The following is a 20,258-nucleotide window of genomic DNA, read 5'->3' as shown; positions in this document are numbered from 1 at the left end:
GTTTTCCACCTGGGTAGGCAGAATGTCCCTCATGCCCCTGCAGTGGTTCCTTTTTGATGAAAGAGGCTGTTTGGCTCCTTTGCACAGACGTGATGGCCTTTCTGATCTCTGCCTACACTGGCGCTGGGACCTGTAGGTCTACTTACTCTTGTTGCCCTTCCCACCAGGCAGCTCTCCAACAGTGTTTTTCTCACTGCAGCTCTCACTGCCAGGCCCAAGGCACCCGCACCTGAGTCCAGCTGGCATCCACTTGAAAGACTTCCTGCTGAGAGCCTCAAGGTTGCCCCCGCCCATAGCCCTGGCCCTAGGGCCTGAGCACAGGGCCACAGAAACTAGGCCAAGAAAGTCCAGGAGAAAAACCATCCCCCAACCGGAGGAGGACACCTTCCATCCCCTTCCCTAGGTGCTACCACAAGCCCCAGCATGCACCATTCGCATTCCGAATTCCGCATGCATTCCGCAGTGCCTATCCCTGAGGACACCCTAGGGATTCAGAGAGCGCTGGAGCAGCACTTTTGAGTTTGTTGGTACAGATGGATGGGAAGCCAGAGTGCAGAGATTTCCAAAGACTCTGCAGAAACGGTGAAAGTGGAGAAGGTTAGGGTGAGGCCCAAGGAAGGGAGGGGTGGCTGGGTGCGCCCAGCAACCAGGTCTATCCTTTGTGTGTTGGCAAAAGGAGACCATCTGAAAGCTTCTTTGGGAGAGAAATATAGTCTCAGCTTGTGTTGGCCATGGTTACCAGCTGGCATTGCCAAGACTGTTTCCAGGTAAGGCCTGGAGAAACTGAGTCAACCAAGATCACATTACTCTTTCAAACCTAGGCCCCCACTTACAAACACTCTCCTTGTTTATCTTGGGGTCTGTTTGGTTGGGGGCTTTGCTGTTGTTTGGTTCTGTGTTTTTCTTTAATTAAATGGTTATGATTGCTTTGTCTTGCATGTGTGTTATGTGCAACAGATGCATCAGTGCCTGAAAAGGCCAGAAGGGGGCCTAGGATACTGTGAAACTGGGCATTACAGACTATTGTTATTCTCTGTGTAGGAGCTGGACACCAAACCTAGGTCCTCTGTAAGAGCAGCCAGTGCTCTTAACTGCTGGGCTCTTAACTCTCCAGTCCTGATGGTTTTGAAACAGGGTTTCTGTTGGGTAGCTCAGGGTGACCTTGAACCCCTGATCCTACTGCCTCCACCTTCCATGTACTAGGATTACAGGCTTGACCTCCTAGAAGACCTTGGAGTACCCATTTGTAGACAGAAATGTGAGAGGCTATATAACAGAATGTCAGTATCAACAATGAAATGAGTTTGTTACTCCGTTTCTCAGTTGTGTTTTGTTTTGTCTTTTGCTTAGCCATGTTTCCTGTTGAAGCAAGAATGATCTAGGCAAAAATAGAGGGGAAAGGGGATTTTGATGAAATGATACACTAGACTTCAGGCACTCGGCAGAATGAGGGGCTGGCCAAATACAAGATAAACAAACGTAGACAGTATTCTCTAAGGTGAGAAAGAGGAGAGGAAAGGAATCAGAAAGGAAGAAAAAGGGAAGCTTAGTTGAGGTGTGGGTCAGTTGTAGAGTGATTGCTTTGCTTACTCAAAGCCCAGTGTCCCAGCACTCCAGACACTGCGTATAGATGCCAGCATGGGCTAGAGGCCTTGTCTCAAGCCCCAGAGGGGGAAGAAAGAAATGTCAGAAGAGAGGAAGTGAGAAAGAAACCAAAGCCAGAGGAGAAGAGAGGAAAGAAGATAGAAAGAACTCGGGCACCAGCCACAGAGAACCTCAAAGGTTCTCAGGGCTCAGCACTGACCTGTTAAAACAGAATCAAGGGCAGTGCCCTCACTCCCACATGGTCACTTGCCTTTGGGTCAGTATTAAAGACCCGTGGACTGAAGGGAGCGGGGCTTCTCCAGCTAGTACTTCCATCAGTCGTAAAATCACCGTCCTTATATGAGTCCCTATATGTGGTGTGCTTTCTGTGTCTGGGTCTCATTTTCCCCCCTCTGTTTCTCTTCTTTCCTCTGCTTGGGCATATTTACTCTCTCTCTCTCTCTCTCTCTCTCTCTCTCTCTCTCTCTCACATCTGTCTCTCTCTTGTCTCCCCCACTCTTTGCTATTTCTCCCTCCCAACACACACACACCCATCCAGAAGCATCTTCCCTCCTATTTAAAACTGTTTTTCTTGTCCCTCCCTTAAGCTAATACAAACGGAGGCAGGAGGGACCTCTGCTGCCAGCTCCCTGCAGGGTAATCAAACCGTCCTCAATGACATCATGTTTTCTAAGTAGATATTTGCTTTAAAAGCTCCAGAATCATCTAAACTTCCAGCCCAGCATCTCCCTAGAGATGCAACCTTACGTGGATTCAGCCAAATAGGAACTCACATTCTGGCTTATTAAGGGGGCCATTAGGCCACCAATTAGTGGGAACCTTCCTCACACTTTCCACTCCATGTCCCTATAAAACTCTGCACAGCCTGTATGTCCCTGGGTGCCAGGGCCAGAGAAAATGACTGCTCTAAGGGAGAGGGGAGGGGCAGGCCAAAGAATCCTGGCACCAACAGCAGAGTGACCTCCACCTGCCTCCCTCCAGGACTGGCGTCTTTGGTTACGGGACACTACTTGACAAGAACTTTCTGCTAGACTTTGGCAGACTCAAGTGGGACCAGTTGGAGATCAAGGCTGATGGTAAAGTTGCCCCAAGGGCCCCGGGGAATTTTATCCTCACTGGGTGGAGAGAGCCAAAGTCAATACCACCTCTGTGCTGGAGCAGGACAGGGGTTGGGGGTATTGGGAGGAAACACGAGCAGCTCTGAAGATGGTGTACTCCATCACCAAAGAACTTCCCAGGCTTGAGAACCACGGGGCCTCAGGGTCAGACCCCAATGGGGTGACCTTAAATTATTTGCTTGACTTCTTTAAAACTGTTTTTTTTGGGGGGGAGTGGTTTTATTTGTTTTTGTTTTGTTTTTCAAGACAGAGCTTCTCTGTGTAGCTCTGTCTGTCCTGGAACTATCTCTGTAGACCAGACTGGTCTCAAACTCAGAAACTGGCCTGCTCCTCTGTCTCTGCCCTTGCTCGCCCCCATCCTCTGCCCCCATCCCTGCCCCACCCTGCCTCTGCCTCTTTAGTGCCGGGATTAGAGCCGTGTGCCCCCACACTTGGCTCAAACGTTGTCTTAGTTACTTTCCTCTTGCTGTGTCAAGGCACCGTGACCAGGACAACTTGCAGAAGAGTTTATTTAGGTCTCATGATTTCAGAGGGCTAGAGTCCTGTGCCATCATGGTAAGAGCATGCCATGGTGCGGAAGCCGTATCTGCGAGCTCACACCTTGAGATATAACCATTAGGCAGAGAGACATGGGGAATGGGGAGAGGCTTTTGAAACCTCGAAACTCACCCCCAGTGACATACCTCCTTCAACAAGGTTGCATTTCCTAACTCTCCCCTAGTGGTTCCACCAACAGGGAACCAAATATTCAAATATAGGATCTTCTGGGGCCTTTTTCATTAAAATTACCATACGTCTTTTTTTAACCTGACCAAGGGAATCTAATTGTTATTTATACATTCACATGTCAGATACTATGCTAGGCACTTGGAGACATAACGGTCATTTAATTTCTGTCCCCAGAATGAAAGAACATATATATTGTGCTTGTTACAGAGGGTTAGAGTCCATGATGTTGGAGCAGAGACATGGCAACAAAAGCTAAAAACAAGGAAGAAGGGAGGGAGGGAGGGAGGGAGAGAGAGAGAAACCAAGCATGGTACAAGGCTTTTGAAATCTCAAAGCCCACCACCATCACCAGCAGCAGCAGCAGCAACAGCACTGACAAGGCCACACCTCCTAAAACAGTTCCACTCACTGGGAAGCAAATATTTAAACATTATGAGTTTGCAGGGACCATTCCTACTCAAATGATTGGGGGGGCACAAGTGATATCGAAGCTGAGGTGTTTTGTTTTTTGTTTGTTTTTGTTTTTAAGCAAGGAGGAGTCCTGGGAAAGGAAATGGCAAAAAAGGGGAGGGAGTGCAGAGAGCTGGAGCCGAGGGAGCAGCACAGCTGCATGGAGGAGAAGGATAGGTTCAGCAGAGGGAGTAGAGCGTGTGCTATGGAGAAGTCCAGGAGGAAAGGAGAGTAAACATGGAGGCCCGGTGGGCCAATCAGAAGCCTAGAGTCTGCACTTGATTGGACAGTTTCCATTTGAGTGCTGTTGCTGAATTTAAATCAAGAGACAACACATGTTTGAACACAGAGTAATAGGGGCAGAGAGGAAGAAGAAATGGACTCTCCAGAGGGGAGGAGGGCTGGAGACCTGGGAGTGGGAGGTCAGCAACTCCTCCAGCAGAAGGAACCGGTGCAGGTTTGGGAGGATACTTCTGGGGAAAGCTGGCCTACCCCACAGAGCCCAATGGGGAGGCTCAGAAAAAAGTGAGGGTACTGGGTAGGGAGGTGGGTGAGGCAAGAAATGGAGGGTGGTAACCCCTCTGCCTTTTAAGTGCTGGAGGTCAGATACCTGCCCTTAGGCTGGAGCTTGGGGCTCCTTCTCAAGAGGAAAAGAATGGAGGAAGCAGGACTTTCAAGAGGAGGAATGGAGGGACTTGGGGCTCCAGACCCCATCTTGAAGGTAAGATTGAAAACCAAAATAAAGTGATTGACAGAAATCTAACCTAGTCTGGTTCCCTGGACCTTCCTCTTGTCATCTTTGCCCATGGCCATCTTTCCATGGTCTCTTTGGAGAGCAGACAAGGACTAGAACTTCCAAATGGAGGTCCCAGGTTGTTTATAGACAGGGTCCCTTCTGCAAGACGGGTCATCAGATGAAGTCATCATTAATGTGAACGACATAGAAATTCTGCCTGGGATGTGGCTCAGTGGTATGGTCTATGCTTGTTCTATTTAAGACCTAATGTCCAATCCCTAGTGAGGGTACCCCTAATGTGGAGTAAACACATAGCAGAAACAAGAGGGACCCTTGTTTCAATAAGCTCGAAGGACAGTTGCAACTCCTGGAAGCTATCCTCTGGCCTCTACATGTGCTCTGCACATGATCTCATGCATAGGGTCCAGTGGAAGCCAGTTCAGATTCACCTGCTCACTCTCAGATTCCCCTTACCCTTAATAGCAGTGGCTCCCCTAGGCCAGTCGTCAGCTGCTGGACCCTCCTGTGTCTAGAGGAATAGGGCTTAGTCCTGGAGCCAGAAAATCCATCTGTGCCACCTGACTCACCCAGATGCCTGAGATGCCTAGTCACAGCAACTCTGATTCACACATTTCAATCCTTCACCAGATCCTAGACACTCTCCTGTTCCTCTCCCCGTTCCCCCAACCACCCTCTTCTCTCTCTCCAGGTGACTAAAGGACTGACCTGGGCTTTTCTGCCCTCAGAGGCAGCATTAACACTCCTAGGTCAATGGATTAGACTGTGGTTGATTGTAAAAAGTCAAAGAGAGACTTCTCTTATGCTTGAACAATTCCTCCTCACTCCCATTTCTTATGTTCATATGACTTGGGGGCCAAGAACAATCTTCTCTTGAGAAGAAGGAATTGAAAATGAAGTCTCTCCTTAGGTTTACATACCATTTTCTCTCTTCAAACTCTTCTGCACACATTACCTCACACGTTTGACCTGTACAGCCATGTTTGTTACTGAGGCCTCTGAGACTAGATCCTGCTTTGCCTTCCTCACCAACTTCTAGTTCTTTCTGGTAGGAGTACAGGAAAGGCTGTCTACAAAGGAAATGCTATGAACACTTGAAAGGGGCTCTGCCGTTCCTCAGGAGTGGTGGGAACTAGGCTAAGGGAGGCACCAGGCCTGGAACAGTAGAGGCAGAAATTCATAGCACACACTGGCTTTAGTGTCTCAAGGAAATATGTTCTATAGGAAACACCCCAGCATACCTGGGCCAGGCCAAAGAAGACTGATCTTGGCTTTAATCAGGCTTTGCTTTTCAGTGAATGGCGCAGTAAATGAAGAGACATTCATGGCAAGTGATTTAGGTGCTTAGGATAAGTAATGGTTGAGTGCTTGACCCTAAACAGGACATTAATACCACATGCTTTAAGGTTCGGATAACATCAGAGGAGTGGAAAGAATGTGAGAGTTGGAAGTTAGGGAGAAGGACTTCAAGCAGACACAGCCATGGCAAATGGTCTCATAGCAGTTACGGTGGCCTACACTGGGCCTGCACAAGGTTGCCACATCAACAGTCAGTAACGGATGAAGGAGGGGCTCGTATCAATAACCATGCTGAGCTATTGGCTACTGATGGACTCTGGGGAGGGCGAGTCACTGTCTTCAGTTATGTACCCAATCGTGAGCCCACCAAGCTCTGGTGGGTAGTTCCAAACACAGTCTGTGCACTCCTGGTTAAAATCAGTGGGTTACAAAGCAAAGCTAAGAGGCACGAATGTGGGAAAGAGATTCGTAAGGAAGAAGAGGGGGAAATTGGGGTGACAGGAAGATAAAAGGTAGTGAGAGAAAACAGAATACACTATATACATGAGTAAAATTGCCAAAGGATAAGTTTAACCAATAAAAACAATTCGAAAAGATGAGAACTCAGCACTAGCAAGAGTGAAGTGATCCGTGACCCACAAATCCCAGCCATAGAATGTCTAAAAGTAAACAAAAGCGGCACCCATCTTTGTCTGTGTGTGCCATCACCACTGACTCCCATTGTGACAAAGGAATTCATTAGAGGCAAAGTCATAATACCACCCAGTATGCAGTCAGAACTCCCATGTCCATACACTCTTTGCTGTCTCTGGGTTTACAGGCTGTTGCTTCCTTTCTCCCTTATAGATGCTATTTGTTGAAGAAACCAGGTTATTTTCCCCACAGAGATTACACAGTCTGGATTGTGCTGTGTGAACTCAAAGAGAAGCTGCACCTGTTACACACTCTACAAGGCTGGCCGGGTGGGGATAACGGATAACATCTGTGGTTCTGGAGAGACAAGAGTCTTACAGGCTCAGAATCCGGTTCTTGGGCTGTTCTTAGTTTCCTGATAGCCATTTATTGTGATCTAATATCCTTGTGGTTATTAGGTAAAACCTTTGGAATGTGTAAACAGACTCCCACCTTCTACCAACTCAAAGGTTAAGAATATCACCACATATCATTCGAGGTCCCCAGCAGAGATTCCCCTACTTAACTCTAACTCACCACCAACGCAATGTTCCCACCAATGCATTTTAAAGTTATTTTTAATTCATTGGTGTTTTGCCTGCATGTATACCTGTGTGAGGATGTTGGAGCCTCTGGAACTGAAGTTACAGACAGTTGTGAGTTGCTGTGTGGGTGCTGGGAATTGAAACTGGGCCCTCTGGAAGAGCAGAGACAGCTGAGCCATCTCTCCAGCCCCCCTATCCCAAAACCAATGTATTTTCAAAACACCTTGATTTGAGGCTGGAGAGATGGCTCAGGGGTTAAGAGCACTTGTTCTTACAAAGAAACCAGGTCCCATTTCCAGCACCCACTGGCATATAACAACTGTCTGTCACTCCAGTTCCAGGGGATCCAATGCCCCCTTATGGCTTCCGCAGGCACTGCACATGCGATACACACACACACACACACACACACACACACACGCAAAACCACTCATACTCATAAAATAAATATTTAAATGCCTTGATTTGAGCCCAGCAAAATGGCTCAGTAAATGGTACCTGCTGCCAAGTCTGAAATTTGGGTTCCATCCCTGAGACCCACATCCAGTAGAGATAGAACTGACTCCTGTAAGTTCGGTTCTGACATGTACACACATGTACACACGTGCATGTAAGGAAGAAAACCAACAAATAAGAATATATCTATATCTATATCTATATATATATATACATATATAAAACTTAATGTATGACTTTCCTTATTCTGTTACTATAAAAACTTCATAACACTGTTAAAGGAGGTAACTTGATTCTGTGTTACTGGGTCATGGTTGGTCACTCGTATTTGGCTCTAGAGTAAATTCTATTCCCTTTAAGGTGAGCGCTGTGTTTCTGTGTCAACAGCTGACTGCATGTCTTAAATATTATACTGCCCCAGGTGTTTCCTGTGACGAGCTGGAGCTGTAATCCCAGAAGAGGAGATGCAATTCTGAGCAAAAGTCCTTTGCGGAGTCTGCTCCATTCGGAGGCACATAGTGTTTCCTGATTCTCTGATGCCCACGGACACTGACAGTCAGTTAAGTTCACTGGCTCTGGTTCAAGCGTCAATGAAAATGGCTGTGCTGGTATTAATGTCTGCATTTAATAGCTGTGATTCCTCCAGCCTTACCTCATCACTCCAGTCCTTTCCAGTACTGTTCCTATAAGATGGGTAGATAGAACTGGCTACCCCTTTCCTTGTTCTTTGCTGCTTTTGTTGTTTTACAGTTTTCAGAATAAGCGTTTCAGGTTCAGTCTTTTGCTGTGTATTGTGATGCTAAATCTGACCCCCCAGGCCTTGTTGCCCCCAGGGACAAGAGAATCTGCACATCTGCATGCACATGAGGTAATGCTATGCGACCTTGCTCCTCAATTTAAAACTATTGGTTGAGATACAGATGCCTACAGCCTATAGCTGGGCAAAAGAGAGGTAGGTAGGGTTTGGGTTCCTGGGCTTGGGGTGAAGGTGGGAAGATCACAAGGGGGAAGAAAAAAGAAGTGGAGAAGGGACAAGAGCCATCAGGTAGATGAATTATGAAAACATGGTCATGAGGGCTGGTCAATTGGGTTAAGAGCAACCCAGATGGAGCATGGGAAGTTGTAACTCTCGGTCATTGATAGGGAAGTAGACATCATAGCATAGAGGGTAGACATCTGCCCAGCTCTAGTGCTGATTAAGACTTATCATACATATAAAAGTGGTTGTCTTTTATCTGGGAACTGAATGATCTAAGGCAGATAGAAGCCCCGATCTGAGACTAAATAATTACTACACCAAATAAGTCTGCTCTTTACCATGTCGTCCCAGGAGACCTATAAGCTAAGTCTTGTTTTACCGTAAACTCGTGTGTTTTAACAATGTTGGTGCATGTTGTCCGTCTCACTGATTGCTCTTACTTCTGTCAATCATCTCATCTTGGCTTCCTCAAATTTGTTTCTTCCTCTAATGCAGCCTCTGTTGTCTTTGATAGCTCCTTTCCCTTCAGGAATGCTATTTTTAAGTTATATGTTTGATTGTGTGTATGTGTGTAAGTATGTGCACACGCATGCAAATGAGGTCAGCAGAGCAGAGAGCCCCGGAGCTCCAGTTCACGTGGTTGTCAGCTACAAGATGTGGGTGCTGGGAATCAAACTCTGGCCCTCAGGAGGTACGTGCTCTCAACTGCTGAGCCCTCTCTCCAGCCCAGAAAATGATGTTTTTAAGTTCTTGAATTATCTTGACCATCTCCTGTCTTAGACATTGTTTGAGGAATCCTGACTCCCTTCAGTGGGACCGCTATCAGGGCACTAGCTGAGCATACTGCTTAGGGAATGTCTATTCCACCTCTTAGACCCCAGGACGAGCCCAGAGCATCAGAAACAGAGGGAACGTTATTAAAGGCCGGCAGAAACCTGCTTCCTCATTCCATCTCTCGCTCTACCTGCATACTGATTTGTCACTTTGTAGGGAACAAACACCCTTCTTTGCGTCCTGCAAGCTGTCCTTGCCTCCCTTTTGCCTTTGCCCTAGTCCATTCTCAATAAAAGGGATGCCTTCCAACAGCCAATCAGAACCTAGATTCCATAAAGGGAAAGAAAACACAATTACATAAAAACTATTGCGTGTAAAGTACACTGTAAGCTCCAAAGATGACAAACTAGGGGGAATTCACTTAAATTGTATCAGAGCAAAAGTCTCATCTGCCTATAAATCAGAATAATTCTTTAACCGAGTAATTCTGAACGTGTACAAAATGACTTCATAGAGGGTTATTCACTCCAGCCTCCCAACAATTAATCCAAGTGCCCTTCTAGTAGGACTATTTTTAAAATGGCACATGCAGAATAGAGTACTGGGCCAGTGAGATGAATCAGTGGGTAAGGATGCTTGAAGCCAAATCTGATAACCCGAGTTTGATCCCCAGAACCCACGGGGTAGAAGGAGAAAACTGATTCATGTAGGATCCTCTGACTCTCCACACAAAATGTGGCATCTGCAGCGCACACCTACACACAGAGAGAACAAATAAATGAAAAGGGCACACTCCATACTTTAAAAAAGGAATAAGGATGTTCTCTGTACATTGATAAGAAAGATCTCCAGGGTATACAATGATTAATCATACTCCAGAAATGGTGTCTATGTGTGTGGCAGACACTGGCAAGCTATTGTCCCCCAAATGTTTCCTATTTTCACCTGGGCACAATGCAGATATGATTCTTAGCGTCCTTTGTAATCAGATGAGTTATCGACTGAGTTCTGACCAAGAGGATGTAAATAAAAGTGGCTGAACGCCACTTATTAGAGGTGATCGATACTGGGAAGCCTTACAAAAATGAATCAGGGCATGTAGGGGAAGTCCAGTGGCAGCTGCATCCCCAGGTTGAGTAAAACACATGTGGACAACAGGGACAGCTCCCTTGCTGTTAGGCAAAAGCAGTGTAAACACATGAGGAGGCAGAACAAGGCCAGTGTGGAGCAGGCTGGAATTGGAAGTAGTGGTATAGTTCCTTCATTTAGTAGAGAAAGAGGGCCAAGAAGGGGACAGAAGGGGAAGAAGTGCAAGAAGGAGGTAGAGAAGCCAGAGAGCAGCAAGACTCCCGTGTAAGCCAGTGCAACTGGGCCTCACGTGGTGCTGTATTAGAAGATCCAGGAGCCCATGTGTGATGGTTTATATTTGCTCTTCTCCAGAAGTGGCACTAATAGAAGGTGTGGCCCCGTTGGAGTAGGTGTGGTCTTGTTGGAGTAGGTGTGTCACTGGGCATGGGCTTTAAAACCCTCATCCTAGCTGCCTGGAATGGAGTATTCTGCTAGCAGCCTTCAGACAAAGATCTGAACTTTCAGCTCCTCCTGCACCATGCCTGTCTGGACACTGCCATGTTCTTGCCTTGATGATACTAGACTGAAACTCTGAACCTGTAAGCCAGCTCCAATTAAATGTTGTCCTTCATAAGACTTGCCTTGGTCACGGTGTCTGCTCACAGCAGTAAAACCCTAACTAAGGCACCATGGGAAATGACTGAGTCTATTAAAAAATTAAAATTAATTAATTAATTAGTTAATTAAATTTTAAAAAGGCGAGCCTAGATTTTTTAATAGCAGGAAATAAAATATTCATAGAATAATGAGGAAATATGAAAAGACTTAAACAGTAGCTAGAACTTGTCAAATAGGGTAAAATTTGAATTATCAAGCATACTCCTAGATGAACAGGTACAGGCAAACAGTGAGTGCTGAGTGAGGGAGGCTCTGTCTTCTCCAGGGTAAGCCTGGGTTCTCCAACCCCACCTGGTCAGCCTTAAACACATGTGCATGTTAGAAACACTAAGTAGACCCATTAGGTTTTACATATAGATGAGCCCACTATGTGGGAATCTGGGAACTGAACCCAGGTCCTCTGCAACAGTAGCAAGTTCTCTGAACTGCTGAGCCAGCTCTCCTGCCTCTGATGCATATACATGTTTAAACCCAGCCTGATAGAATGGGTATGTATAGGAGAATGAATGGGTAGAGCCATAGTAGGGCCAGACTTCTCAATATAAAATACGAGTTTTATTTTAAACTACATAATCATAGTTAACTCTCCAGGAAATAAAGCAGTTAGAATACACTTAGCAGCCGCCTGGTGACCAGAGGACAAATGTTCAGGAGAACAGAGAGGAAGGGTTATTCTCAGGCTAAGGCTAGCAAAGGATCTTCAGAGAAGGTATCTTCTCATCCTTATGATTACCCTCTGTGTATGCCCCTCAAACTTTCCCTGCTGTCCTCATTTCTAGTTTATCCCCCAAGCCCACCCCAGATCCTCAGGTGCTGTCCCTGCCATCAGCACACAAAGGTACTTACTATGCACCCCAGGTAACCCTGAGCACTCCGCATACTTGTGGCATTGTCTGGTTCACCTGTAGCCACCCTGTGACATTCCGAGCAGCCCTTGGAGAACAGTATGAAACACTACCTTCTCTGTAGAAACCTTGCTGGCCCAGGCCTGGGAATCGCTTCTCCTCTGGGCTCTCAGGGCCCTTGTCATCTGGTCACCATTCAGCTGTTAAGACATCAGACTGCAGTGACCTCACCAGTGCCTCAGGAAGGCTTGTCTTCTTCACCAAGCACTCAGACCAGGCTGGAAGGGGACAAGTGACCCATAAACTTTAACATAATTAAAACAGATAAAGAAAAGTTCTCGTGAAAATACTAGACCAAGACAATCAAGAAAAGGATGGGTTTGAAGAGGGTGGGTACTCTTCAGGCTCCTCAGAGCCCTGGTGCTCAGCCTGTTGGACCTCTCCTCCAGCTCTGCTGCTTTCAAACACATGGTTCTGGGTCCCTTGGGAATGAGAAGTGTTTCCTGGGGAAAGGGTGCAAAAGAATGGAGTAGTTGACTCAGGCCATAGTGGCAGCTGCCGCTATGTAAAAGTAGCTTTTCAGCCCCCCAAATACGGCAACGGTGTGTTCTCCCTCTTTCCTGACAATCAAAATTGCAGCGAACGATGGAAGCAAAAAGTGCAAGCCTTTCTCCTCCCCTTCTTTGAGGTCAGATGTCTGTGTTCTTGTAACCACAGAAACCCAGAGAACAATTCTCATGTGCTTCTTTCAAACGGGAAAGAGCCGTCATCACCTCCCTCCCTCCAAATCATCCAAGTTCAGAGTCACGCCACAGCCAGGAGAAAGAGGCAGTGGTTATGTTTGGAATGTAACACTAGAAGGCACAGCAGCCCCCCTTATCAGCAATTTTTTTCCATGGTATTACCTCCTGTGAACTCCCGTCTGAAAAGTTAAATGGAAAATTCAGAAATAAGCAGTCTATAAGTTACAAATAACTTTCATCGGAGTGTATTATCATCGTTGTTCTGTTGCATGAATAGCTGTGTACTCTTTCATTGTGCCTTGTTTATGAACTAAAAGTTACTGGGCGTGTGAACATATAGGAAAAAGTATACTGTACCATGTATGGATGGGGGGTTGACATTCTTATCCAGGGCTCTAGAAGTAGCCCTTAGCCTAGAATGAATTTTGATGTTTGGTATTGAGTAACTTAACTTCAATGAGATGCTGGTAAGTGATAAGCCAACATATATGTATTTATGTAGCATATGTATGTTTATTTATTTATGATTATTTATTCATGTATGTGTATATAGGTGTTTTGTCTGCATGTATACCCACCAGAGAAAGGTATCAGATTCCACAGGACAATTACAGTCCCACAATACAGTTGTGAGCCACCATGTGGGTGCTGGGAATTGAACTCAGGACCTCTGGAAGAGCACCCAGTGCTCTTAACTGCTAATCCATCTCTGCAGCCCCAAAGCTGGCTTTTACATCATTATCCTGTGGCTGGCCACTGTCTCAGTCTGGATGGCAGTGCACATCTGTCCCACACCACTGAAAAGGTGCACATTGTGGAGATGGATGAGACCTGGCAATAAACTCCTCCCCGAGCCCCAGCAGGGAAGATAGTATTGCTGGGAGTGCTTGCCCACAGCACACTTCTGGCTTATGGTCAGAGCGCCTCTGGGTTTCTGTGTGTTTAGTGAGGTCATATTCTCCTCCGCATGAAGCTATGAGTCAGCATCAGATCACACCGGTCTGCCAGCCCCTTGTGTCACTGTCCACATCATAATCCTCGAGGTATCCTGTCACCATCCTGAACGCTTAGCCCTGGAGCTGCCTTCACAGAGGCTGCCATCCCTCACCTTCCCCTCTCAGCTTCTTTCATCCTAACTCCATTTCCCCTGTCTCCTTTCTCCTTATCTAAGATGGCTACCTCCTGGCCAGCACCTCTGCCTCTTATTTCCACAGCCATGCAGGACACCAGACCCTTAACTCATCACCATCACCCACAAAAAGCCTGACAGGCCACTGGGTCTGTTACTCTCGCCAACAACCCCCTTCTCTGTCCTCTGGTGTGTTCTTGCTGCCCAGCATCTTCAGGGCCCCCCGCCCCCAGCCAACCTGCTCCTTCCTACCTGTGTGCCCTTCTTCAGCAGACTGCCTGGCACCCCCAGACCACACCGCCATCCTTGTCAGTACATCCATTTGTTCAGTCTTACACTCAGCACCTCCCCCTTGCTACCGTAACTCTCATCAGACACCCCCACACACACACACCAGGTTCTCTCACTCACCTTACCATGGCACCCCTTTTCACATCTGGTTTCCTTGCTAGGGGTCTGAGACACTGAGACACTGACTTGGCCTTCATCAACTTAAGGTCATTCTAGGGTGTCACTTAGCACTTCTATCTACAGTATGGCTGTGCTATTCCAGATGGAGAGAGTGGACCAGCTTTAGTCTTTCTGGCTGTCACTTTCTCTGGGACCTCATGATTCATCTCTCCCACAGGTGAGCTTTCCCTTCCATCCCCAGGCCCTCCATCCCACTGCTGATACTCAAAGTCACATGTGATGTCATCTGCCAGTCTCTCGAAGCTGACTGTTAAGGACTTTGGCCCCATCCCTTCTCTGCAGCAGAACTGGCCCCTAACATTGGTGAGCCCTGACTTCCTGGCCCATGTGAAGGATACCTAGGTATTGGAACCTGTAAAAAAGACCACTTAAGCGCTTCTGTCAAGTATGAAAAGCAAGGCAGGGATCTGAACTTGTGGTTCTGATTTTCCAAGGTCACCGGTGTTCCCAGGACTCTAGAGAGAGTGAGTTTGCCATTGGCCGCAGGTGAAATCACACAGTCCCTAAGCCTTGCTTCCTTTCCTTCAAGGCTGCAAGACTGGTGTACCAGGAAGATGCCAAAAATCCTTATCTGCACTTCAAACAAGGTGTGTTTTAATAGCCATGTGAGCAAGGAGGAAAAAAAAACAACATCTACATTGAGGCAAAATCAGGAGGATTTGTAACTGGTGGTCTGTGCTAAGTAATGCTGAATATTGGATGGATCTCTGTAGGAGGAGATGTTCGGTAAAGGTCCGAGACCAGCTGCATTTGATGCTTCTCCAATTTCCTAATGACAATACAGACAGGGCACTTACAGACACAGAGATAACCGACAGAAGGCATTTGCAGACATGTAGATGATACAGACAGAACACGTCCAGACATGTAGCTGATTCAGACAGAACGTTTACAGACACAAAGATAATATAGACAGAATGTTTATAGAATGTAGACAATATAGACAGGGAGTTTGCAGACATATAGATGATGATTATGAGTGTGATTGTGGGGCTGGGGAGGTAGGTCAGCTGATAAAGTGCTTGTTGTAAAAGTATGGTGACTGGAGTGTGATCTCCAGGGCCCAGACACAGTGGTTCATGCTGTAACCCCAGGGCTGGGATAGCAGAGCCTGGACACAGTGGTTCATGCTGTAACCCCAGGACCAGGATAGCAGAGCCTGGGCACAGTGGCTTATGTTGCAATCCCAGTGCCAGTCCATATTAATCAGTGAGCTCCAAGTCATTGAGACACTGTGACCCCCCCCCTTTCAAACAAAACAAAAACCAAAACAACCCATCAAACAAAAAAACTAAAGTAGATGACGCCTGAGGAGTAGCACCTAAAGTTGACCTTTGTCCTCCACACTTTGAACATACATACATGTGTCTGCACACACAATAGCACGCATGCACATACTCCACAAAGTGATCTTAGGATAACTAATTAGAATTCAAATCAGCTCATTGATGGATTCCAGCAAGGAAAATTCATCAAAAACAATATTGAGAGCTAGCAGCAGTGACACACACCAATAATGTCAGCACCTGCAGAGGTTAATGCGGGAGGACTAAGGGTTCAAGACCAGTCTTCTATGATACAGCACTTCTGAGAAGACCTCACAGACAAACCAACAGATCAACGATAGTCAACAGAAGTTATGGAGAAAAATGATAGTAGGTTCCACCTGAAGTTCAAAGTGAGGAGAAACTAACTGTCCCTTGTTTAGAGGAATGCCCATGGGGGTGGAAGATGGAGAAAAGCAAGAAAAAGTTAGGAAAAAGTTAAGAGCTGTAGGAATGGAGCAAACTGTCCAAAGCAGGCTTTCGGCGGGGGAGGGGGGCGGTGCTGTTCTGATCTTGGTTAGGGATGTCTGTCATTTGGTGACTCTTTAAATGACTGTATTTGTTCACATACTCTTTTATATATTCGTTGCTAATCTTTTTAAAGGGATACCTTTAAAGTCTTATACCAGAGTGCAGGAAATATCAAATCCCAGAATAATCCAGTCAAGCAGAGCATCCTCTGTGCCATGCTCTGCCCATCTCAGGTCCTGGCTGGAGACCCTGCAGAGCCCAAGGGCTGTTCTGAGGACTCAGGCGTACTGGAGTTGTTGGGGGCCCACACCCCACAGGATGTGAGGAGCCTGCTTTCCTATTGGATTGTAACAAATGAAGTGTTGAGGAGTGGCCACAGGTGGCAGCTGACAGCTGTTTTCAAACCTCCCAAGCTGTTATTCTACAGGGGAATCTGGCCTGGTCTCTGCAGTGCCAGATGCCAGGATGGCGACTAGCTGAATCCACTGTGTGGCTGACCCTGGATAAACAGCCTAACTTCCTAACAAAAGAAAACCTGTGCGAAGTCCTGAGCTCCTGTCCCAGACAAGGTTCAGGTCTCCTGTTTAGGCCACTGCAAAGGGTACCCCAGAAAAGTAAGAGAGCTCAGATAATCCCTGAAGTCCCTTCACCTTCGATCCACGAGATGAGACTGTGACACTTGTACTTTGTGTGCACATAAGAGAAACAGACCCTGGACCAGCCTTGTTTTCGAATACAAGCGCCATGTCTTCTTGATAGCAAGACTGTTTTTTAAAGTCAATGAGTGTTGTTGTATTTCTACTAATCCAATGATAAAGTGATCTGAGACACCACTGCTGCCCAAGAGTGTAAGTCGTCCAGATGGCTGCAGGATACTGTGTTCAACAGCTAGAGTATTTGCAGGAGTGTGATGGGGATTCACAGACTTACCAGAAACAGAAACCGAGACTGGCTTGCTCTCTCCTGCCCTCTGCTGGTCCTCCCCTCCATCTCTAATTTGTGTAGGATGCTGATGGTCCCTGATTGGGAGGGTACAAATTAAGAGCGTCTATCCCCCAGAGATACAAAGTTCCAGAGAACGACAAACCTTTGGATAAGGGCTTGGAGAAAGCCTGTCAATTCAAATCAACAAGATCCTGCTTAGAACTGAGAGGTCGTCTGTGAGCAATGGAAGCACTTGAAGCCAACCTATAAAAATGTGGACATTTTTATCTAGAGCTCTAGATTTTTAACACCATATTAGTGAGTGATCATGGTGTCTTAAAATAGAGAGCAAGAAGTGGTTTGTACAACTGTAGTCCTGTTCCAAGACATGGCAGTGTGGGTCTTGCCAAGTGACAGCAAAGCCAGTCACCTCCACAGCCTTTTAAGGCACAACTCAAAAGGGACACACAGAGCACACAGAAGTGAATCCATAGACTTTCAGGGTGGCAGCAGTTCCTCAATACTCAGCATCCTTCAAGAACCTATGGCTGGCCTGGGGTAGGCAAGGTCCAAGTCCTAGGGAGAGATAAGCAGGTCATCTCCCAGCGAGGCTTCACTGTGCCTGCAGGTCCATCTTTGGTATGGTCTCCCATAGAGACTGAACCTGCCTGGGGAGTTCCATAGACAGGACACAGGTTGGAACTGTCCACAGTGGCCAGGCGAAGAGACAATGCTACAGTTGACCAAACTGAACAGGCCTCATTTGGTGCATAGAATTTCCTTCTGGTTAAATGAAGCAACAGGAGAAAGGTGGGTTACAGGCAAAGTAAATTGAGCCTTCACTAGGAAGACTGGCCTACCAAGGCAAGTGGGCTCCAGACTCAGGGACAGGCATAAAGGAGATACTAGAAATCACCCTGGATCAGATGTGGCATCTACTACTTGTTCTGAGAGAGCTCCAAGAACCCACAGGAGAACCTTGAACAATAGCACTGTGTCATCTGTTCTTGGAGACCACCAGCACCCAGACAGCCTTTCCCCCTTTATCCAGTCCCTAACCTCTACCCCATCCTGAACTATTCAGTAGCTGACCCCTTAGAGCTGGCTGCTGGGGAAGAGGCAGAGGGAAGGTTCAGGCCTGGAGGTGGGGAAGGGGGCTTGAAGATATATATGATTGTTTCATTAGGAAGTTTTGGTTAAAATGAGAAGAGAAATGTTTTAAAAGGAAGCAGTTCTTGGGGCTGGAGAGATGGCTCAGCAGTTAAAAGCACTGGCGGCTCTTCCAGAGGTCTTCAGTTCAAAATCCCAGCAACCACATGGTGGCTCACAACCATCTGTAATAATATCCAATGCCCTCTTCTGGTGTGTCTGAAGACAACTACAGTGTACTTATATAATAATAAATAAATAAATCTTTAAAAAAATTAAGGAAGCCGTTCTTAAGTGGGTTGCATTGGAGCACTGGGCAGTTTAGTCTGTCCCTAAGGTGTGGAGTAGAGAAACCCTGTTGAAAAGGATTGGGAGGAAAGGCTGCCTTTGTCCTGTCCTGTGTCCTTTAGCTCCTTCAACGAAGGTCACTGACTGTAAGCTTGGCTTCCCTGAGGCAGCACATTGCCTGAGCTGACATGCTGCATCATTAGGATGTCCGTAGTCATCTTGCCTGACATCCTTAAATATGTCACCTGCCCTATATAGGCTGATACTGGAATTTAGTCTCTGCTTTGGTCTTATTCCTCACTTTCCAGTGGACAAATGGTGGCCCAGAGAGGAGACATGTCACACAGAATAAAAGAGCTGTGTGCAAGTACTGCTTACCTCTCTTCCCTATCTCCTCTCCCACACTACTGGTTTCTCTGATGGGGTGAGATGTCAGCCCATGTCTGGCTAAGGAAGTGAGTTGAGCGTGGGGAGAGAATCAAAGACAAGAGGGCACTGGCCTGGAATTGCCCAGGGCGAGTCCTGTTCCTACCTATGCATGCTCCCTCTGTACCCTCCATAGACACACAAATGGCTTTCTCTATGGTTCATTTCCCATGGAGCTCGGGTGCATGTGTGTGCATGTGTGCAAGCTTGCAAGCAATGGTTTGTTACATGTGGAGGTCAGGAGACAACTGTTGGGAGTTGTCTTGTCTTCCAGCTTGTTTTGAGGCAGGATCTCTCTTGCTGTTTCTGCTGTTGGGTGGTACAGCTGGCTGGCTGACCATGAGTTTGCTGTCTCTCTCATTTCACTTGGGGACACTAGGATTACTGATGCTTGTTACTGTGTCCTTTTCCTGTTGTTTTGCATAGGCTCTGAATATAAACTCACATCATCTGGCCTGTGTGACAAAGTGCTTTTATCCCCCAACTCCAGGGCCAGATGTAAGAAGGGAGCACAATACTGACTTTGGAGAATTCTTTTTTTTTTTTTTCAGCTTTAAATATTAACACCTAGCCACCAGGTCTGAGAACCAGGGAAAGCTACATGGCTTTCCTGAATGAACAATTATTTCCAAGGGCTGCCATTCTGTGGCTGTCACATATGTAGAAGATGCTGAGTCAGGACCAGGCAGAGCATGTCCACAGTAAGGTCTTATCTTGTGTTGTGTGGTTGGGGTGCAATCCAGTCATAACTTTTGTGGGGGGAAAAACACCAGAGTTCTAACAGTTCATGCAGCTCTGAAGTCAGAAAGGCAGAAAGTAACCCATGTCAGTATGAAGCGGTGTGCGAGGGAGCCTCCACCCCTAACTGAAGAGTTACTGACAGTTGGTGGTTGCTAGGAGAGGGCAAGCCATTTTTCTTTAGGAGTGTGGTCCTAAAGACCATGCTCCTGCAGATAAGCCCAGCCACACCCATGCAGATACGGGCAAAAGTGGTGAACTATATTTTTTTAAGGACATGAAGTTGGAAAGTGGACATGGGAGGGCATCTGGGAGGACTTGGAGAAGTGGAGGGTGAGTATGACTGAAATAAAAATTACATGCATGTATGAAATTCACTAAGAATAAATTAAAGTATATTTTAAAAAAAAGAATTCAAATACTTTCCTGGCTGAGAGAAGAAAACCCTGTCTTTCTATAAACACATAGTAACAATAAAGTGTATGCTGTGATGAAGGAGTGAAATGTGAATTGTGAATCAACAATGTGAACCCGGAGCCCTCTGGTCGCCAGGGAAACCATCCAGAAAGTCTTCACATTTGTAGCTTCATTCCAGCTACTGGGGTTGCCCACTACAAGTTCA

General features: G+C 46.6%; 1 long non-coding RNA gene across 1 annotated transcript; it reads left to right on the top strand.

The window, feature by feature from the left end:
• The first annotated feature begins 3,818 nt into the window (after positions 1 to 3,818).
• On the top strand, positions 3,819 to 18,462 carry LOC134482135 (uncharacterized). The gene is made up of 2 exons (XR_010058183.1): positions 3,819 to 6,917; positions 8,050 to 18,462. It is a non-coding gene; the product is annotated as an uncharacterized LOC134482135 (long non-coding RNA).
• The last annotated feature ends 1,796 nt before the right edge of the window (positions 18,463 to 20,258 follow it).

Source organism: Rattus norvegicus, chromosome 15 (genome assembly GCF_036323735.1).
Source record: "Rattus norvegicus strain BN/NHsdMcwi chromosome 15, GRCr8, whole genome shotgun sequence".
Taxonomy (NCBI): Eukaryota; Metazoa; Chordata; class Mammalia; order Rodentia; family Muridae; genus Rattus; species Rattus norvegicus.
This window is presented reverse-complemented; position numbering and strand designations above follow the sequence as displayed.